We start from the raw sequence: 23,866 nt of genomic DNA on the forward strand, positions 1-23,866 counted from the left end.
GAGAAACAGAATTCTTTTCTGAGGCTAAAGTGGCCTTTATTTTGGAGAAAACTGAATGTTTAGGTCAGGGGGCTCCAAACTTTTTACACAGGGGGCCAGTTCACTGTCCCTCAGACCATTGGAGGGCTGCCAAATACAGTGATCCTCTCACTGACCACCAATGAAAGAGGTGCCCCTAACAGAAGTGCAGTGGGGGCTGGATAAATGGCCTCAAGGGGCCGCATTGCGGCCCGCGGGCCATAGTTTGGGGACGCCTGATTTAGGTAATAGTTCCAGCCTAGAATAGTGAAATTTGGGACACCCAAGAAACCAATTGGATCCCTAATGTTGTAAAAGGTTAATTTTGTTATATATAGAGTCACAGTCCTGAATTCCCTGTGTGTATGTGTGTGTGTGTGTGTGTGTGTATGTGCACGTGCATGTGCACGCACATGTGTCTGTTCAGGCCCATGCCTTTGCTTTTGTTCAAGTAATAACTGCAGAAATACAGAATTGTGGGAGCTAAAAAATTCCTTTTTCTCTCACCTTCTAAATACTTTTAAAGCTAATAATTCAAATGACATACAGAAGGGTAACAGGAAAAAAATCAAACTTAATATGTGCCCATGAAGAATGCACATAGCCAGTACATTCTAAAGACAATGAAGTGAAACTGGATGTGTCTCCTTTGGACAAAGGAGAAAGGGGGTAAAGGTGCAGTGATAAGATTTCAAAGGAAGTGGGCAATTCACAAGTAATGAGGAAGAGTTGAACACACAGGGCAGTTAAATTATTGCTTCAGTGGAGCACAGGGGGTAATCTAGCCACCAGGCTCTGCTTGGCACCTTCCTATCTCCCCTTTTTATTTCAAATTATGGTAAAGGAAATAAGCTGAGATCTCTTTCCTGGGGCCAGTTCTCCATCTGATTCTTGGGCAGAGAAGGGGAACAGTCAAATGTGTTTCTGAGTGTTCTGTTTCTTAATAACCGGCTTATATCAATACTACAAAACAAAGCTTTTGGTGGCAAAACTTTGGTTTTCTTCAAGAGCAAAGGGTAGATAAAGACAAAACCAACAGACATATTTTCATCTCATACTATCAAGAAACCATAAGATAATCTGTCTTGGTTTTAATGTGCAAAGTTGAGTACTAGTCATGTGTTAAATACCTTTTTTTTTTTTTTTTGCTTTGGTGTGTCACATGTCACATGAATTAAGTCACTTATTTCTCTCGACATTCCTTGAAATCTAGGTATCCTTATAATATAAATTTCACAAAAATGAATACTGTCATTTGCCTGAGGTCACAAACGTGGAAGAGCCAGGCTTAATTTCAGGTCTTATAACTACAGCCCACAAGTTCTTTACTGCTGTCCACTATTGCCTCTGTAAAATGCAACTGGGAAGGTCACTCAGAGTGTGATGACTATTGTTCTGGGATGGTGACAAGATCAAAACTTCCTATGAGTGAGATCATCTTCAGATGGGAGTGGATCTTCTGAATGATCTGGAAGGAGAATAATATTGGGGTAAAAATTGGAATTTGGGTTGGCCTTCCAAATGTTAGCTCTATGGACCATGAAATTATGGCAGGAACGTCTAACTTTCTGAGATATTATATTAACAAAATCTAACACTGTCACTGCCTATTTCTGATTTGTCTTACATGGACTATCTAGGACAGCAACCTCAGGGGAAACAAAATTAATAAATGGTATTTTTTAAATTTCATTTTTTTCTATTAAGTTCAAAAGGTCCAATTATGTATAAGAGCTAGTATTTGGAAAGAGATGTGGCTGAGGAAGAGTGTTTTCTCTTCTACCTTGCTTTCAGACTTAGAAAGTTGGGGGGAAAAGTTGCTTCACTTTTAACTGTAGGGAATTGCATAGAAAGGGACTGGGATGTTATTTGCGTGAAGAACGTTGTGATCCATCTCCTTAACTGCATAGGTATGAGGGACAGAAAGAGGAGATAGCCCCTCTTAGATACCAGGAACAAAGCCATCCTGAGGTGACCCACTGGGTCATGCTTCTTTGGACTTGTCAGGTTTTGATTCTCTCTCATGTCCTCAGTATATATGAAAGTTAGAATAATTCAAGGGGGCTTGTAATGCACTGTTCTTAATATCTGTCTGTAGTGTATGCCATAAATTCTTACTCCTTCTTTTTGTAAAAATTTATTTTCTGATTTTAGAGAGACAGAGAGAGAAAAGGGGAGTGGGTGAAAGCATGCATTTGTTGTTCCACTTAGTTGTATATTCATTGATGGCTTCCTGTATGTGCCCTGACTAGGGATCGAACCTGCAAGCTTGGCATTTTGGGATAGTGCTCTGACTGAGCTAACCAGCCAGGGCCACTCTTTCCTTCTTAAAATGCTTTTTTCACCTGCCTTCTGAGACTTTACTCTTGTTTTTTTCTCTCCCTCATTATAAGTCCTCTGTCTTTTTATTTTTTGATTCCTTTCTATTCCCGACATCTCAGACTTCTGCAGTGACCCATAAATGAAGATTTTAGCTAGTTCCATAGTTTTATGGATAATTACAAGGTAATAACTCCTAAATTTATATATCTAGCTTATACCTTCTCTGACCTACAAGCACGGATATTTAACTATCTCCATAGATTCCTCACTTGCATATTTAATAGTCCTCTCAAACTTAAAGTGTCAGGTATTAATGCTTGATCCCCTCTGTACACCAACCCAAATATGCTTTCCCCTATTCTTTCCTAAATAAAGCTCATTTTTTCTATTATTTTATGTCAGAAACTTTCAATCATAATTTTTTCATTTACTTATTAAACAAAATCTATTGAGCACCTACTATGTGCCAAACATGGTGCTCTGCAATTGTACAACAGTAGAAAAAAAAAACAAAGTTTTCTATCTTCTTAATGATTACAATTCAGAACGAGGCTATAGACTATAAATAATACACATAAAAATAAGCAGATAATATAGTATCTCAAAAGGTGACAAGTACAGATAAAAAGAAAAATGGGCCAGGGTGAGGCTCACTGGAAAACGGAAAGTGAATTATAGCATTGTATTGAAAGATTCAGAGAGGACTCCTTGCAAAGGTAAGAGATAATCAAATACCTGGCGGTAAGACTGTTCACCTGAGGGGATTAAGACAGCTTGGAGAAGAGTGTTCTAAGAAAATGGTAGTGAGATAGGATCTAAGAAGATAATATGCTTGGCATCTTTGAGAAATGGCAAGGAAACTAATACTGTATGTCTGAAACAGGGTCATCAAGAAAAGAAAACGGAAGAAGTAACAGAACGATTCTAGAAGCCATTTTAGAGTCATTAAAACTACTATAACTTTTTACTCTAAATGAGATGGGAATCAATGTGGGGTTTGTTGGAATGCTTGACATTTTTTTGTCTTAAGTTTTAAAAGGATTACTCTGGCTACTCTGCTGAGATGAAATGGGACCAGGTGGTTGGCAAGACTAGAAAGAAGAAGGTCTGTAAGAAGGCTTGTGATCAATGGGGATGGTTCTGACCAGCCTGTTGTAGAAGTGATGTGGAGTGGTTAGATTTAGGATATATTTCTTTAATGCTCCACATGAAATCTATTAGATCGTCTGTCAATCCTATACTAAAATTATAACCAGAGTCTGATTTTTCTAATTTAACTTCTCTACTACTATCTTAATCCAAGCCATGTTTAGTCTGTGCTTCAACTAATACAGTAGCCTTTTATCTGGCTTCACATCTTCCCACTCTCACTGAGGCGCAAAGATAGAAGAAAAGAATGAAAATAGATGAGTCAAAGTCATATCTCTTTATCAAAGGAATTTGAACAAAATTCCTTATGAAATAGTCTTATGAAAAAGAAGATATAACAGGTAATATTTGTATAGACATTAATGGTATGTGCATTATAACATTATGATTTCATTGTATATGCATGGCTCAGTGTCTAGGGAAGCCTCCATATAACCATGAGTAAGTCATCTCCTTGAGTCAACACCCAACATTTTCTCTTTGGATTACAAAATTATAATAGCATCTTTATTAATAATATATAAATATAACATGTAAATTATACATAATATATTATATACATTATATTGGTATAAAAATAAACATACACATGTATCTATAATTTCATTTATTGCTCCAAATAAAAACAAACTTTTTTTTTGATTGATTGTTTTAAGAGAGAAGAGGAATACAGAAAAAAAAGAGAGAAACATTGATTTGTTACATTTATTTATGGGGATCAAACCTGCAAACTTGGCCTATCAAAATGATGCTCTAACCAACTAAGCTACCCTATCAGGGCTATAATGTTGTTTTACTATTTTAAAATAGTATTTCTTTTCTTTCATTAGAACATTAATGAACTACTTATTTCACATACTGCAAGATCAAGTATGTATATAATACAAATGATTTATGCTAAATTTGGTTATTTTAACTATAAAGATAAAAGTAAGGCAAGTATTCAAATAGAACTGTAAGTTCAGGATATATACTAAAGGGCTCTTAATTTGACAAAATTCTGAAGTACCCAGTAATTTCTCTTCTCTGTAAACTCACAGATGGAAGTGAGATTTCATTTATTCTATCATTCAATGATAGAAATTCCTTGAGGCATTCTTTATTATAGTCCCATAATTCTTCTTTAGAAAAAGATAGAGTCTGTATTACTTCTTTTATAAAGACCATCATGAAATCAATAAGTAACATTCAAATTCATTCTTCGCATCAGCAGGCTCTCTTTCTGTTCTCTTATCCTGACAGCTTTGCTGTACAACACCATCTGAGGTTGTCGCTAAACCTTCAGCGTCAGGTTTCCCTAGTAACGCAAGCCCTTTTTCTTTCTCTGTCTGTCTGCATCTGAAAAATTCAATTTGTATTAATCCCTGAAAACATAAAAAGGCATTCAGGCTGAGACATATAAAGTTAGCAATGAAAATGGTAAGTTACAAATGAAACTGGAAATAATTAAATTATAGAGAAGTATTGTGCTTATGGATTTATACAAAGCTCCAGATGGTGGCTTTCAGGATTCATTACCGGATCAGCTAAATAAAGGCCGAGCCTGATGTCAGCCTTCACATGGCTTTAATTAGTTTACCTCTTACTGCAGCAGGTTAGGGCTTGTAGTGCTTCGTTTCAGAAGCCACGCATAAAAGAAGTCTTATTTGACAAGGGTTCTTAGAAAAAAAGTGACACACACTAGACGTGTACAGATATTATCGGTAACCAGGAGCCTCCCAGGGGTTCAAGCTTCCTTGGCTAATGGTTGAAAATAAGGGGTAAGTTGTACTTCATTCCACCTGGAAATTACTTTTTTATTACAAGGTAACTGTCTAGCAGAATCCAACCACAAAGATCTCTATTAGCCATTATAAATGTTTCTTTGACCAAGTTTTTTGTGTGTTTTTTTTTACCTCTTCTCTACAAAATCTTTTAAAAACCTTACTTGTCATGTACTTAAGGATAGACATTCTATTTGAACCAAAAAATAATTGCTTTGTATTCTTTAAATCTGCAAACAATTTCCATCTCCTCTGAGGAACAGGATCTGAGGATTGCCAGAGAGTCTATTTAGTTATAAAGTACTATAATTGCTTTAGATTTTAAAGTTTTACCCCATTGTTCACCTGCATACAGAGTGTTGGGAAATGTCAATTGCAAAAGGAATTGTGTCATTTTTACACTTTGTTTATTTAAAAAAATGTTAACAGCATACCTGGAAATACTTAAACTAGTTTTTTTCAAAGTGTCTTATTTTCATGTTAATGCTCACTAGTTTTTCACCCCTCAGTGATAAAGACAACATTTCCTTTTGGTTTTGTTAATTTAACTTTTCTTATAGCTTATCAGATATGATAATTTATTTTTAAAAAGAAATGTAAAAATGTTTCAAATGTCAAACACTCTTACCTTAACATGCTACCAATCTTATTTGATTAAGTGATTTATGGCTCAATATGATTCATCAGTACTATATAACTCTTAAGATTTTGATTAAGTTAAAATCTGTGATTAATTATTGATATATGACAGGAATGATGTGTTTTGAATTACTTATAGTTACTTGCTCTAAATGGTAGCATCCAAAGTATTCATTGTTCCCCAGGAGTACTCCAAGTTGTCAGGAGGCTAATCACCTAATAATAATCTTAATAAGAATTATGTATGCTTGTCAAATATTACAGGAATGTCAGTGGTGACTACATATCCTTTGTAGAGACAGTCTAGTCAAATTCAAATCTTTGCGACATTCTACACCAACTGATATACGTAAATGCTTTATTTCACTTTTATTTGTATGTAATAAGGTTCAAAAAGTGAAAAATAAAATTGCATACACTTTACAAAAACTGTACATTCCCAAAGGAAACTATCTGAGAAGATATTAAGATCTTTCTCAAAGGCCCTGGCCGGTTGGCTCGGCGGTGGAGCATCGGCCTGGTGTGCGGGGGACCCGGGTTCGATTCCCAGCCAGGGCGCATGGGGGAGGCGCCCATTTGCTTCTCTACCCCCCCTCCTTCCTCTCTGTCTCTCTCTTCCCCTCCTGCAGCCAAGGCTTCATTGGAGCAAAGATGGCCCGGGCGCTAGGGATGGCTTCTTGGCCTCTGCCCCAGGTGCTAGAGTGGCTCTGGTCATGGCAGATTGATGCCCCGGAGGGGCGGAATGTCGCCCCCTGGTGGGCAGAGCGTCGCCCCTGGTGGGCGTGCCGGGTGGATCCCGGTCGGGCGCATGTGGGAGTCTGTCTGACTGTCTCTCCCCATTTCCAGCTTCAGAAAAATACAAAAAGGAAAAAAAAATAAAATAAAAAGATCTTTCTCAAAAATAATGCTGAAGAAATAATCTTCATCTTTGAATAAACTAGAAGAAATATAAATTATTAGTTGTCCCTCAGACCATCAGTATGGTTTTGCTTAAAGAGAACATAGGGTGTATCATTGTCTTGGAAGGTATAACAGCCTCCTAATGTTCTCAGGAACTGATTTTGGAGCATGCCATGGTAGACCCTACTTTCAGACCATGCTCATTTTAACCAAGTGCATAGTGTAATGGGGATGATCAAAACAGAAGTTTTAAACGTATGATGCTAACATTCCTGAAGAAATAGAGGCATCTATCATTTGATTTTATATTCTGTCTGGTTTGGAAAGCTACTGAGAAATAAAATATAATTAAAAAATAAATTATAAATTTATGCCAAGTAATTACTTTATAACAAAAAATAAAATGGCATCAGAATCTGGAGAGATGAGTTTTATATTAAACAAATATCTTTCCTTTGAAAAAGAAAATATAAATCTGAATTATAATCCTAACTGTACTTGTTGAATTTAGAATCTGAATAACGGAAATATTAGTTTAGCGTGGCAGTTTAGTTTGAGCTGTGAAGTCAAACACAATTGAATAAAAATTTACTTTGAAACCCATTAGCTTTGCAACTGTTAGCAAATTAATGTTGCTTATTCATGAAATTAAGATATAAGTACATATCTCATTGGGTTGAGTTGAGAATTAATGAAATATTATATGTAACATGCTTAGTACAGTATCTGTGAATTACCAACTCAACACATTAGGATTGCCTGCTTTATTACATGAAGAATGCCAGGTTCCCATTGTGCCGCAGTGCTATACCTGACACTGGGATTGTACCTGTGGAGATTTTATGTCAGAATTGGACCCTGCTCAGATCTGATTCCCTCCGTGGCCTCTTTTCAGCTTCCTTCTCAAGGACCTCACTTCTAATTCACTCAGTCATTCTCCAGACATGCTACTGTTGCTGTTGTGAGATTAAAGCCAGATATGACAGCCTTGGAAGACATCTTTAAAGTGACTTTGTAACTCCGTGTCAATTTATTACATGACAAATTTATACTTAATGCTCAGAAGGCAATTCATTTCTCCCTCCTCAAACCTTGGAGAGAACCTCGTTAGATTTCCCAAATATCAATAACATACTATACTCATAATTATGCCAGCATCTCACAATTTTAGACAACATATTTCTCTGAACTCAGAATACTTTCTCCGATTAAAGTAATAATTTGCCACCCCTAGTATTATAAGTTAAATATAAATATAGTTAATGAATGGGTCATTTTTATGTTTTTAAATCTGAATGAATACCCAGTTTTACTTAGAGAAATTAAAGATTCATAGAACAATACATTTTGCTTATTCATATTTTTGAATAGAATATATTCTTAATAAATACAATATGAAAATATGAAATCCAATATATTTAAATGTTAATATGCAGCTATTAAAATAGTTTACTCTCGATAAATGCTTCATTCAAATTATTTATTTATTTATTTTTGACAGAGACAGAGAGAGGGACAGATAGGAGAAGACAGATAGGAAGGGAGAGATGAGAATCATCAATTCGTCATTGCACCTCCTTAGTTGTTCAGTAATTGCTTTTTCTATGTGCCTTGACTGGGGGGCTACAGCAGGGTGAGTGTCCCCTTGCTCTAGCCAGCAACCTTGGGCTTCAAGCCAGCAACCATGGGGTAATGTCTGTGATCCCATACACAAACCAGCGACCCCTTGCTCAAGCTGGTGAGCCCATGCTCAAGTTGGTGAACCCATGCTCAAGTCAGATGAGCCCACACTCAAGCCGGCAACCTCAGGGTTTCAAACCTGGGTCTTCTGCATCTCAGTCTGACACTCTATCCACTGTGCCACTGCCTGGTAGGTGCTTCATTCCAATTTTAGGATATAAATTTTGATGTCATCATCTAACATAGTTAAATTTATAAACATTTTCTCAAGCTAAATAATTTCTTATTCTACATGAATATGTATTATATGATATATGTTTATGTATATATATTATATGAATAGATATATGAGTCTGTAAGCGGTCTGACAAGCTGGTAGGCAAAGAATAGTTAATATTTCAGCTCTGAGCTTTTAAGGCAGTGTGAAGTCAGAATTTCTTCTTCTTTGGGATTTCTCATTCTTTTTTCTTTAGACCTTAAAATGATTGGATGGAACCCACTCACATTCTGAAGGGAAAACTACTGTACTCAAAGTCTACTGATTTAAATGTAATCATGTCTAAAAAATATCTTTGCTGCAACATTGAGACTGGTGTTTGCCCGAAACTGGGTGCCATAGTCTAACACAAAGTTATCACACATGCAAATACATATATGCAGTACCTCATATATGTGACATACTAATTAGTGTTTCCTTGGTTATTACAGAAAATATTAAAGTCAGTCATGTCACATCAAAATAAATGCTGTGTCCATAAATTTAAATTAATAAGATTTTTTTTGTTTATAAATTACACCTAATTTTGAAACTGTTTAAAATTTAACATAAAATTAACTAGCTTCAGTTAATATGAGTAAAATGAAATGGAGAAAGTAAATCCTTTTCCATTTGGAGAAAATAAATAAAAAAGACAAGAGAAATTCTTTCTCCAGACACAGAGTAAACAACTGAGAGCCGGTGAGAACATGGTGGTGGAGGAAATTGTTCCTAATTTTCTCACTAACCTGTGGCGATGATGACTTCTTAAACACATGTCAGTCATTAGTCTGTAGGGCACAACATGTTGAGATTAGCTCGTTAAATCTGAATTTGGCTTCAGCTTGATGTTTAAATGTTTAATATTACCTTTGTGGATTTATACTGGGCCCAGAGAAATACATTTAAGTATTAAAGGAATGCAACTTATGTTATAAAATATTTCCAAACTGTGTTAAAATTGCAAAGATTTTTGTTAAAAAAATATTGACCTGGTATGTATGTATCCTTTGATACAGTTATTTATTTATTCAGTAAATAGTTGTAAGCATCTGTAATGTTCCCTGTGCTATTCTAGGTTCTGAGGAAACAGCAAATAATATGACAAAAAAATAGTTTCTGATCTTTTTAAGCATTTATTCCTGAAGAGGAGCAGGAAAATCAACATATAAATAAGAAAGAAAATAATAATAAGCACCATGCAAATTCAAATGAAAAGAGGTGCCATTTTATTGGTGGGTACTATAGATATATGGGGTAGTCTGAGATCTTTATAACAAGGAAGTTTATTGGTCATCCCAGTAGCAGAGAGAAGAGCACCCAAGGCAAATGGTACAGGCAGTGAAAATAGCACGAAGCAAGAGAATGTGTGGCATCATCCAAGAGGAATGCTGTGTAGTCATACCACAGCATGCAAAGGAGAAAACAGTTCTGAATGTGTTTCAAGTGAAGGCAGGAGTCAGAGCTTGTGGTAAACCATGATAGGAAACGTGCATTGTATTAATAATGGCAAAGGAAGCCTTGGAGATTTTTTTTTTTTTAACAGAGAAGGTATATAATTGATCAGTCTTTTAAAAATCATCATTCTGGCAATTGTGAGGAAAATGGCTTACAGAGAGATAGAATAAAGGAGATTAGTACGAGAGCTAGAAAAATGGTTAGATCTTTTTGGTTCCGTCTATATGTTCCCTCAGTATTAACATGACAATTTCTTCTAAGTGTTTGAATTTTTATTCATTTGAAATTTTTCTTGCTGTCAGGAGTAAAATAGACATCCATCTTAACTTTGTGCACATCATTTGTTGCCTCAATATCACTTGTTTAATGGAAAAATGATTTTAAGTATTTGTACATTCATAATAAAAGAAATTATTCAGTAATCTTTGCGGAAAAAATAATTCAAAAGGTATAGTCAAGGATTCCTCTACTGGATACATACCTCAGAGTAATTTTTGCAAAGATTCTTACAAGGATGGTGTATCTGGCAACAGGGAGTTGCAAGCAACCCATGTATCCTTCCCTAGAATAATGGATAAAGTATAGTAAATCACACTATGAAATATTAGAGAGCAATAAGAAGCCATAAACCAGATATGTGAAATGGATTGGTATCTAAACAAGGCTGGATGAGAAAACTAGGACAGAGTTGGGATTTACAAAACCCTTAATGGAACTGAAACACGCAGAAACTACACAGTATTTCACAAGAATACATTTATGCTTAAGAACACGTATCAAAAAAAAAAAAAAAAACACGTATCAAACAAGTTACAAATGGTTTTTATGAGAGGAAGACAATGTGGTGGAGATTAGGAAAAAAGGCACAAAATGAAACATATAATGCCTTGTTCTGAGCAATGATGGTGATGATGAGAAAGGAGTAATGTAAGATGTATTCCAGTATTAGACATGACAAATAAGGAAAAGTGTGCCCTAGATTTGATGAAATATGGTAAATATGACAGTTCAACATTATGCACTAGAGCTTTAATGAAAAATGGGGAAAAGATGCAATAAGAAAGAGCATTTTAATCAATATTACCATAAAATATTATATATTTGTTTTAAAATTAAAATAAACTGTGACATGGAATAGTTAACATATATGTAGTTACAGTCTCCCCATTTAACCTTAGAACATTCTGTTTTAACTTGGATCTTGTTGTTTTCCAGTTGTCACAGCTTTTGCACACTCTGTCTTTTAATATCTCTAACTAAAAGATCTTCCCTTCTTTTTTTTTAAAAACAATGATTAAAAAAAATTTTTTATTCTATGTATTCATTTTTAGAAAGGAGACAGGGAGGGAGAGAGAGAGACAGAGAGGGAGAGAGAGGAGAGAGAGACAGAGAGAGAGAAGGGGGGAGGAGCTGGAAGCATCAACTCCCATATGTGCCTTGACCAGGCAAGCCCAGGGTTTCAAACCGGCGACCTCAGCATTTCCAGGTTGACGCTTTATCTACTGCGCCACCACAGGTCAGGCAATCTTCCCTTCTTTATTCATATCACAGGCACAGTCTTTGTCTAAGTCCTTCTTGTCTTCTCTTAGATTATTGCAGTGATTTTCCTAATTGGTCTCATAGGGTCTGGTCTAGTCAGCAGGTAAAAATGCAAATGTGAATATAACTCCTTTTCTTAAATTCTTTTAAGGTTTATAAACTGCCTCAGGAATAAGTTTCAAACTCAGTTTGGTTAGTATGTGACCTTCATTATCTGATCTGTATTACCATTCCTTTCCCATATCTCACTGTTCACTCCCCTGGCATTCTCTTCTCCATTAAAATTTTATCATTTTACTGAAGAATGCCAATATTTACACTTCTGACCCTTCACTGACTATAACAAAACAATTTAAAAAATCTCAGTGCCTTAGACTGAGTGTATAATTTAGAATAGGTTGCTTAGCAGCTACTCTACTCACTCAAGTCAGACACTCTATGTCTATAAAATTGGGTATCTCACTATTTACTCACTTATTTCCCACCTCACTGGGAACTCCTTCAAAGCAAGGTATGTATCTAATTTTGTTTCTTGCACTTACAGGTACCCAGAATGATTGATTCATAATATAAAGTAGAATTCAATAAATATTTATTCAATAAAGGACATCCATAATTATTTCTAATTAAATAAAATAATTTTTAAATAAAAAAAGAAAATACAAAATTTAACTTAAAAAAATTTGAAAATGCATAAATTACTAGAGAAATATATTGTGAAGATTCAACTACATAATCACAAATAAGCTTTTAAAAACCATACCAATTCACCTTAAAAAATAACAAAAACAAAGAAACATATAAACATGATGTCATTGAATAGATTGCAAATAGAATATAATAAATTTAAATGACCTTTACTGTCCTAAATCAGGTGTCACTGTTAATTACCATTAACCTAAAGGTAAGAAAAATTGTAGAAACATTTAAGAAGTAAATTTAATCTAAGAATAGTATATAAAATCTGTGATTTATTAAAGGTGAGCACTATAAATTGTTTTCTTTAACCTAATTGACTATTTTGAAGAACTACAAATTATGCTGTTGCAGTTTAAGAAATGACTTATAACAGATAATCTGTTTTAAACACTATCAAGAAGATTTATGGTCGTGGCCAGGTGACTTAGTTGGTAGAGCGTTGTTACGACATGCCAGAGGTTGCGGGTGCAATCCCTGTCAGGGCACACACAAGAATCAACAAATGACTGCATGAATAACAAATTGATGTCTCTTTCCCTTCCTTTCTCTCTTTAGTAAGAAAATGCACATTATGGTAAAAGAATACCATATCAGTAAATATTCTTTAGTAAAATAGCATCTGCAGCTTGGTAAATGCGGTAGCACTCCAGGTAATAGGAATCAGTAAGTGCAGTGAAATTTTCAAAGCAGTAGTGCACACCGGAGTTGTGGGAACACAATCAGAGGAATATGTGAGACAAAGATTATGTGACTTAATCTGGGTTAGACAGACTTCAAAATGATAGGTGCTTTCTTAATTCTTTTTTGGAATACTGAATAATTTTCATTAGTTTGTATCTCCTATCATTATGTAATTGGAGAAGAAGTCATATAATACTGATTAAAAAGAATTAATTTATATATGATTTTATTTATTTTAAAGTGAATATTTATTGCATAAAATTCTAACTTATTTTAAGTTAGGTGCAAATCTTTTCATTAGATGTTGTTGGAACTATTTCCTACAGTATGACAAAAACTTAAATCTACATGTTTTATTTATGACAAATTATGTTTTCTCAATTAAGCAACAAAAGGATTTATAAATTTGAATGCTGATCACCTATTTCTAGACCAAAGATAAATACTGCTTTTTTGCCTCAATGTGTCTCAGAAGGCAAACATTTTCTTTATGGTACAATTAAGTTTGAACTTGCACCTTTGTCAGACAATGGCTATTATCTGGATAAACTATTTGGTATATTACAGTCCTTCCCTCAGATAATGACATGCACCATCCTCCCCATCTGACACACTAATTTTATGTTACTGTGTTGGTGTAAGAAGCTCATTTGATGGACAAAACCTTAAGCTGCTTATAAACTGCAAGTCATATATGTTGCTTATTATCTTGTGCATTAATTTTAGTAGTGCATTATTTTTTAGATAAAACATATTGGCTTTATTTGTAGGTTCTTAAAATGTGCTCTTTTGCCTTATAAACTACAGCTGGTGATATGATTTATTGATGAGTTTTGACTAAGTTAAATGAAATGATATGATAATTTCATGTATTCATTAATATATTCTTGTTATTGGTCCATTGCCTAATTTTATTACTTGACAAGCCAAGCTCTTTCAATGTTTAGATTAGTTGTTTTTACATTCTAAATACCTAAAGCTTAATCATCTGGTAGAAACTCAATAAAAAAAACAAAACCCCCAAACCAGTCATTGCTTCTATTTTTAAACTTGTTGGAAAAGAATGCTTATGTCAAACAGAAATAAAATTTATAGCTGTAGTGTTTTCTCTGTGGGCTTGCAAACATTTACTTATTTTGTTTACAATGAGTCTCAAAATTAGCAAATCAAATTGATAGATGATCAATGTCAGATTTATTGAGAAACTTCTTGTGCAAACAGAATACCAAAGCAGAATTCAGTCAGTCACTGATGATCATGGTGCATTGCACATTGGGCCTGTGGCAAAAACTGTAAAAGTCACCTTGGTGTGAAAAATGCACTTAACATGAATTTGATATTAGCTTCAAAAAGATACTTTTTAAAGATGTCTAAAGTACATGATGAAGAAACTAAGTACATGATGAAGAAACTATTCAAAATGACAAATGTACTTATAATATTTTTATGTACCACTTTAATTATTACAATTGTCAGTCATAATAATTTTAAAAATAAGAGGTTATAGATATATCTTTTAATCCCAACTATATTTACTGATGTTTATATATTCTAGCTGCTGTTTGAATTTTTCAGCTGTCTAAATTTTTAATGCCTTTGTGATCCTAATATAAGCCATACCTGACTCACCAGTTCAGTTTGGTCTCTTCAAAGACGTAGACTATTCATTACAACTTAATTTTATGAGGGAAAAAAGTATAAAATAAATAGGAATTCTACAGTCTAAGATTTCTGGTTTTTTATTTTCTTTTTTTAGAGAGTTTATATTCTCAAATCATTTCTTATTGTAAGCAATATGTATTAAAACCCTAATAAATCCAATTTAAAATATAATATATATTGCAATTTTTTAAAAAGACTTTGACACATTTTTAAAATTATTTCTTATTGTGAGTATTACTCTTGTATTTTATCAAGTGCAAGAGTCATGTAACACTTGACAGTTAACAGTAAGATAACTTATACTGTACTTTTATATTTTCTAAATCATTGAATATTTAGGAAAACTTCTATATTCATTCTTCACATGCTTTCTATTAATTCTTATTTATTTAATTATACAATTCATAATGGAACAAATGATTTGTAATATTGATAATAACAACAGCTAAGAAAATTAAGACTACTGTTAAAATATAGTATATAGAAGTCAGATCAAATGTCACCAACTTTTAGCCTGACCCAGGTTTGAAACACAGAGATCACTGGCTTGAGCAAGAGGTCACTGGCTCAGTGAAGTCCCCCTGCCCAATCAAGGCATATTTGAGAAAGCAATCAATAAACAACTAAGGTGCCACAATTAAGAATTTATACTTCTCAGCTCTTTCTCTTCCTGTCTACTTGTCTGCCCTTGTCTTTCTTTCTCTTTCACTAAAAAATAATAAAAAGTTAACCAGCCTGACCAGTCGGTGGCACAGTGGATAGAGCGTCAGGCTGGTACATTGAGGACCCAGGTTCGAAACCACAAGGTTGCCAGCTTGAGCACGGCTAATCCGGTTTAAGCAAAGCTCGCCAGCTTGAGTTCATGATCGCTGGCTTGAGCAAGGGGTCACTTGGTCTGCTGTAGCCTCCAGGTCAAAACACATATGAGAAAGCAATCAATGAACAACTAAGGTGCTGCTACGAAGAATTGATGCTTCTTATCTGTCTCCCTTCCTATTTGTCCCTAGCTGTGCCTCTCTCTGTATCTGCCTATCTCTGTCTCTCTCTCTCTCTGTCTCTGTCTCTCTCTCTCTCTCTCTCTCTCTCTCTCTCTCTCTCACACACACACACACACACACACACACAAAGTTAACCAAATTTAATTAAGAATTTTCTAACAATGATTTAAAATTTCTGTATTATTTAGAAGACAAGCCCTGGCCAGTTAGCTGTCGGTTAGAACATCATCCCAAAACATCAAGGTTGTGGGTTTGATCCTTGGTCAGGACACGAATGAGAAGTGACTAATAAAAATACAATTAAGGGGAACAACAAATGAATGCATTTTTCTCTCACTCTCTCTCTCTCACTCTTTTTCTTCCTCCCTCTCTTTTTCTCCCTTCCTCTGATCTCTAAAACCATTCAATAAAAAACATAAGACAGTTAATTGTACTTCAATAACAGCTTGCATTCTGTGTCAAATAGGGTAATAATAAATAAAAATATTCAGATAAATAATATCTTTTTCTTTACCAGTAGCATGGCATATTTAAATCTGTCTCTGAGAATTTGCATGTCAGTGTTTGATGAGATTTGGGTTGTTGGCCAGGGAACCGAAGTCCAAAATTTTGTATAATACAACAGGATCTTTCCCTTTCTTCTCAATATTTACTAGTGCAAGCAGAATAAAAGTTTGTTTTACAGAATTGTTGAACTGGAAAGATACCTATTAGAGAATCTTTTAAAATTTTTCTTGCCCAAATAGAATAAATCATTCCCATCCAGTATAATCACCGTGCGTTGGAAAACAGATCCCTTAAGAGACTAATCCCAGTGAAAAACTAGGATTTTATGCAGGTATAGAATAAATATTTCAGATCAAATTTAAGAATAAAATGCCACATTTTATATAACTTACCAGCTTTAAATATTTTATATATTTACCGAGGTGTGTGTGTGTGTTTGCTTACATAGTCACAGAACATTGTCTAGCCAAAATGCCACTTTATAATTTCCATAATTATGTTTATAAAATTCCATACTTGACCATGGAGTAAAGATAGTTTTCCATAAAAATGAACAGTTTCCTGATAGAACCTTATCATCTATGCAGATATGTCCTTATAAGATGGGTATGTAGAAATAAAGTCACCTTAAACACAACAATGCTATGATAAGGTGGCAAAGCATATAGAGGAATCATTATTAACTTTTTCATTTCTTAGTAAGTACAAATTGAATATGGCTATCACCCAACATCCTCTCCCTTATTCTTTCACTTCTATTGCCTCCTGTTGTCCAACAGAAAAGTCTATTATGATATAATATCACATGATATTATCACATGAAGAAAGAGTAAAAGATTACATTGTTTCTGAGGTATATGTTAAATCAGAATCCAACAAATGTAGTTGAATTTCTTAGAATCCCTGGATTGGGGCTGACTAAATTGAATTATAAAACATGAGGCTTGCCTGACCAGGAGGTGGAACAGTGGATAGAGCATCGGACTGGGATGCCGAGGACCCAGGTTCGAAACCCCAAGGTTGCCAGCTTGAGTGCCGACTCATCTGGTTGGAGCAAAAGCTCACCAGCTTGGACCCAAGGTCGCTGGCTCAAGCAAGGAGTTACTCGGTCTGCTGAAGGCCCGCGGTCAAGGCACATATGAGAAAGCAATCAATGAACAACTAAGGTGTCGCAAAGAAAAACTGATGATTGGTGCTTCTCATCTCTCTCCGTTCCTGTCTGTCTGTCCCTGTCTATCCCTCTCTCTGACTCTCTCTCTGTCTCTGTAAAAAAAAAAATAAATAAATAAAAATTAAAAAAAAATAAAACATGAGGCTTGCAGTTCAAAAGACAGAATTGTGTTCTGACTCCATGCCTTGCTAGCTATGTATCTTCTGAGATTTTCAGGAAATAAAAGTAATATTACTCTAACATTATTTGTTATAATTTCACCAAACAAAATGATAAATGCCATATATTTTATCTTTTCTTCTAATTTGTCAATCTGTACTTAATGTTGTCATGAGGGTGATATTTTAAAAAATATACACATAAATCCCATGTTGAAAATTCCTCAGTGGTGTCCAGTCATATAAGTTATAAACTTATTTTTAAGCACCTGGCCAACCTCTTTACCCTTGTAATTCATGATCTAGTATTACTGAAGAACATATAGCTTCCTTATAACAAACTATAGAAATGATCCCTGAAAGTACAGTATAGCTTCCTTATAAAACCTAGATTTTGTGGAAGTTATCGCCTCTGCTCTCTCTTAAATTTTCTAAGCTTTCAGATCCCACCACTAATTCTTCCTTATTCTGAAATTTCCTCAGATTTTACCAGGGAGATTTCTTTTCATTATAGCAAATTTTCATTCTTACTACAAATTTTATATTATTTTATAATTTTTGTCATAAATCTCTGTCCCTTCCCAAGATTATAAACACTTTGAGGTAGAGAATGTGCATTTTCTCCTTTATATTCCCAATCTGACATGGGAGGACAAAATATTGATAAATAACAAATGTCTAAGGCCTTTACAACGTGTATTCTTAAAATATTTCATGACTCAATGATTTACCTAGATAATAATTAACATTTTTCTATACAAATTTATCAATTTGCAGAATGTCCAGTTAACATTAGAACTGGGATTCTGTGTCCAACAGGCTGATCCTAGATTGTGAACTTTTTTTTTTTCTTGATTGATTTTAAAGAGAAAGAAGGGAGAGAGAGAGAGAGACAGAAACATTGATCTGTTCCTGTGTGTATGCTCTAATCACCAGAGTTATCCAGCCAGGGCCCAGAGTATAAACATTTAACAATACAGGGGTCCTCAGGTTATGACCCAGTTCTGTTCCTATGACAGTGAGGTAACCCAAATTTTGGTGTAAGTCAGGGGTCTCAAACTCGCGGCCCACGGGCCACATGCGGCCCGCCGAACAATTTTGTGCGGCCCGCAGACTGTTTTCAACTGCAGTGAGAAAAGTGTTGCGCAACCGTTGCATTTTGTAGACCTAGTGCAGCCCACCGTACGGCTGTGATCTTGCTCTGCGGCCCACATGCTGAGTTGAGTTTGAGACCCCTGGAAGTCAAAACACCCTAGTCTAAGTCACTTACCTATCCTAACACACTTATGCTTTTAACAGTCCAAAATGACATAGGTGGTGTACTGAGGGACACAAACTTCCTCACTCATATGCCACGTATTGGGCAAACAAGTGTGTAAAAAATGTGCTAGTCTTGCTCATTTGTATTTTGCTTGACTGGTGCATGAGCACAGGGTAGCACCATGGGTGTATAATCTATGTAATCTATGGAAGGCTGCAGGTGCTTGCCCTCAGGGCAGCAGATTAAAACTGCACATTGCCTGCCTGCTTGGGAGGGGTCATTGTTTGCCAGGGAAGGGATATTTTTTCCCTCAGCCTGTTTTGTCAGTGAGTCTGAAAAAAGGGAGGGAAGCATGTTTGCCCTGCCTGCTTGCTCATCCGCTGTTGTGAGATTCTAATAAATGTAATGACCCACCATTTTCTGGCTCCACAGTTTCTTTACCATCTGCCCAAATCCAATGTGAACCTGCGTGGCCATGGCCACTGGCCTTATATCTGGCACAGTCGGCAGGGTTCGGATCAGATAGGTATAGGGCTGCTGTCACCCTTGAGGTGTGGGGTAGAAGAGTGGTCATTGCTCTTAAGTATATGGTTCCCGTGGTCACCCTTTTGGAGGCCATGGGCTGGGTGATTTTTACAGCCCTGTGGGAAGAAACCAGGACTTCTGTGCAAGAAGCTGCCCAAGGTCAAGAGCTCCAGGATGAGCTGCCAACCAAGCAGTAGCAACAGCATGGAATGGAATGGTCACGGGAGAAAGAGCTGCAGATCTGAGAACTGCAGGTCACACTGCAGGCTAAGAACCAGTGATGGCGTGAACTGGAGTGAGTGCTGGAGTGGGAGGCCGACCGGGTTCAGTAGCTGCAGTGTGAGATGCAGGCTGAGCACCAACAGCAGCTGGAACTGGAGCAACCTCCGGAGGAGTTACAGGTTCCTGAGCTTCAGCTTGCCCTGAAAGCTGAACATTGGCACAGGCAGTTGCTGGAGAAACAACTGTGGATTCAAGATCTTGGCAGTCGTCCCCAAACTACGGCCTGCGGGCCACAATGCGGCCCCCTGAGGCCATTTATCCAGCCCCCACTGCACTTCTGGAAGGGGCACCTCTTTCATTGGTGGTCAGTGAGAGGACCACTGTATTTGGCAGCCCTCCAATGGTCTAAGGGACAGTGAACTGGCCCCCTGTGTAAAAAGTTTGGAGACCCCTGATTAAGTCTCAGCTTCCGGCCAAGAGCTGGCAGCTGCAGGAGCTGAAATGGTTGCTGAAGGAGCAGCAATATCCGTGCCAGTGGAGTGGCTTTTAGTCAGTGGCAGCAGGTGTTTCCAACTCCTCTTCTGAGGACGAGGAGACTTGGGCTGAAGCTGCCGTCCACAGACTTAGAGCCCAGCTGGTGGTCATCCAGGGGGTAAAAACCTAGGCAGAGCAGATGGAATTGAGGGCACAATTCAGGCAGAAACCCACTGAGCTCCTGGTAGGGTTGCTGCAGTTGTAGGACATAGGGGTGGCTGGCATCATGCTCTTCAGAACAGAGATGGAAATTTGGTCATTATTACCACACACTCCTCCTTAAGGCAGCATCTTCAAAACTGCCATGACAACAGGGATGAGGAGGGAGGCCTAAGGCCCCATGTGAAATTGGCAATCCACTGGTCCCCCTCTAATGTGCAGCAGGTGTTGGCATTAGAAGATAATAGGTGTTTTGTTTGTTTGTTTTTATTTGTTTTTTTTTGTTTGTTTTGTTTTGTTTTTTTGTATTTTTCTGAAGCTGGAAATGGGGAGAGACAGTCAGACAGACTCCCGCATGCGCCCGACCGGGATCCACCCGGCACGCCCACCAGGGGCGAAGCTCTGCCCACCAGGGGGCGACGCTCTGCTGTGACCAGAGCCACTCTAGCGCCTGGGGCAGAGGCCAAGGAGCCATCCCCAGCACCCGGGCCATCTTTGCTCCAATGGAGCCTTGGCTGCAGGAGGGGAAGAGAGAGACAGAGAGGAAGGGGGGGTGGAGAAGCAAATGGGCGCTTCTCCTATGTGCCCTGGCCGGGAATCGAACCCGGGTCCCCCCCGCACGCCAGGCCGACACTCTACCGCTGAGCCAACCAGCCAGGGCCGTTTTTATTTGTTTTACAGCAGCAGCAGCTAAGAAAACTGTAAAGGCAACATAGGCCTTGAATGTGTTTGACCCCGCCAGACACTGGAAGCTTGCTGAGGGGTTTGGATAGGGCTTGTGGTAAAGGACAGAGCACTTATGGAAAGGCACTGAGGTCCATTAATAAAGAGCTGTATGCCTAGTTGCCTGTAATGGACCTTTACCTTGGTGATTTGCACAGACAGCTGGGCTATCGTGGACTGATCACTGAGCAATGTAATGGATTCTTGGATTGCAACCAGACAGGCCCACCAGCCCCTTGTTGGATGACATGCCGCTTTTGAACAGTATGAGAGACCCTGATGGGGGGGACAGCTCCAGTGGAGGCCCTCCTGCACCAGGAAGCTGCTTTCTTCCAGTTGGAAAGATGCACCAAGGACACTTTATGGTTTCCATGGACACAGCCCTGGACTAACTATACAGGCCTCCCACCTACTGTGGGGTAGGGGGCTAGAGATGGGCCTCCAGTTCATGCATTGGGCAGAGTGTTCCAGGAGACATTTGTAAAGGGCACCTTTGTAATTATTGTAATTGTATAACTTGTGGTGTTGCTGTAGTCTGTTTGGTCTACCTCAGTCCTCACACTACTCTGTTGTGTAGAAAGTGAAGTAAGCAACCCTAACAGGGTGGAATGTTGGGTAAACAAGAATGTAAAAAATGTGTTAGGTTTGCTCACTTGTATTTTGCCTGATTGAGGCATGAGCATGGGGTAGTGCCCTGTGTGTATAACCTATGGAAGGCTGCAGGTGCTGCCCTCAGGGTGACAGATTGCAAATTGCGGATTGCCTGCCTGCTTGGGAGGGGCCATTGTTTGCTATTATTTGCCAGAGATGGGAGTTCCCCCCCCCCCCCCGCCCCAGTTGTTTTGCCAGTGAGTCCTGAGAGAGAGAAGGAAGTAGTTTTGCCCTGCCTGCTTGCTCATCCATTGTTGTGAGACTCTAATAAATGGAATGGCCACCATTTGCTGGTACCACAGTTTCTTTACTGTCTGCCCAAATCTAATGTGAACCTGCATGGCCATGGCCACTGGCCTTATACCATGTTACTGCATATTCTTCCACTGAACACAACCAAACTAGTTTACCATGTAGTACTTAAGTGTGATGCTAATGGTATAAGCTGCAACATTCATATCTCAATATTTTTAAGTTTTTATGGGAATGAGCGTCATAAACTCATAAAACATTGTATGTTGAGACTGTTGTAACCTGAGGACCCCTGTATTTAGAGTTGGTTACCAGGCTGTGCTGCTTCAGGACTACTGATTTTCCAAGGGCAATCTCTGCCTTGAAAATAAGACCTGGAAAGGACACTTTAGTTTGTTAAATCCAAATATTTCTCTCTCTCTCTCTCTTTTATTAAACCACTTTATTGTGGTGCAATTACTATATAAAAAGCTGTGCATAGCTAATGTGTACAACTTGATGAGTCTGGAGATAAGTATACACAGGTGAAATTTTCATAACAATCAATGTCATAAACATACCAACCACCTGCAAATGTTCCCTTCTTCCTTCTTTGTTAAAAAATTGTTAAAAAATTGTGATATACACTTAATGTAGATCTGCCTACTCAGAAAAATTTTAAGCATATGATACAACATTGTTGAAGCTAGTGTGCATTAGGTTTCTAGGACTTACTCATTTTGCATGACTGAAAATTTGTTCCCTTTGATCAACACCTCCTGTTTTCCCTTCCTCCCTAGTCCCTAGCAGCCACCTTTCTAGTCACTGCTTCTATAAAAAACATTTCTCCTTTTAAAAATACCTAGAGATTTTCTTGAGCAATAACCAGACAGACAATTTACATCACAACCTTGAAAGCCAAAATACATTGTGAATAATCAAATGGTAATGTAGTTAAACTCCATAAATATTTACTAAAGTTAAAAATATTTAAATATTAATATACTCAAAGTTTTATTTAATGTATGTGTTGTCTAAACAATTTTTTTAGCTATCGAAGAAAAGCTTTAATTCTTGCATTGATACTAAATAGTATCTTCCCTCTTCATCCTCCCTGTGGAGTTCCAGGTTCCATGTTTATCAGAGTGACAGTAACATTCAATTTAGGACATTTCTGAAATTAATAAAATACTAAACTGTAAAGTAATTAAAGACAAACCTGTAGGAGAACTAGTGTAAACTGGGCAAGCTAGGAAGAGTGGCCACCTTATGCATTGACCATTTCCTTAGTGTTTGTGAGCCCCATTACACAGGAAGTGTAAAACCTCCTTGATGTCATTGGATTTATTTAGTGTTTTTATTTATTTATGTATAATTTATTTTTAAGTACAAATGGGCTTTCTAAATTCAGATGCATTAAAAAAGTTTTTGTGGGCCCTGGCCTGTTGACTTAGTAGTAGAGCTTCAACTGGGCATGTGGTAGTCCTGTGTTCAATTCTCCCTCCTCCTTCTCTCTCTCCCTCTCTTTCTCTTCCCCTCCTGCAGCCAGTGGCTCTTCTGACTCAAACATGTCACCTGTGTCACTGAGGATTGCTCCAGGGAGCCTCCACCTCAGGTGCTAAAAGTAGCTAGGTTGAGAGTATGGCCCCATATGGGCAGAGCATGGCCCCAGATAAGGTTTGCTGAGTAGATCCCAGTTGGGGTGCATGTGGGAGTCTCTCTAGCTCCCCTACTCTCACTTTAAAAAAAAAAAGACCTTATATCTCTGTAAAGTCAGTAGCCACGGCCACAATCACAGCCGCCTGGCCCATGTAGTTTCGCATTTGATTCGGACAGACGGTAATGAAATAATGGAGCCAAGAACTGGTGGGCCATTAGTTTTAATCCTAGCTTGCAACTGGCGGGCAAATAAAAACACACACTGGGCTCCAAATTCCACTCATTCAGTGCTCACAAAGCT

General features: G+C 37.3%; 1 protein-coding gene across 1 annotated transcript in view; it reads left to right on the forward strand.

Annotated features, from left to right (window-relative positions):
- The first annotated feature begins 5,087 nt into the window (after positions 1-5,087).
- The window catches only part of EYS (eyes shut homolog), a 1,965,296-nt gene continuing 1,946,517 nt past the window's right edge, over positions 5,088-23,866 (forward strand). Inside the window, exon 1 of the mRNA XM_066360293.1 lies at positions 5,088-5,249. The gene's annotated coding sequence lies outside the window, so the exon portion shown is untranslated. The remainder of the gene's footprint in view (positions 5,250-23,866) is intronic.

The sequence above is a fragment of the Saccopteryx leptura genome, chromosome 1 (genome assembly GCF_036850995.1).
Source record: "Saccopteryx leptura isolate mSacLep1 chromosome 1, mSacLep1_pri_phased_curated, whole genome shotgun sequence".
In the NCBI taxonomy this organism is placed as follows: domain Eukaryota; kingdom Metazoa; phylum Chordata; class Mammalia; order Chiroptera; family Emballonuridae; genus Saccopteryx; species Saccopteryx leptura.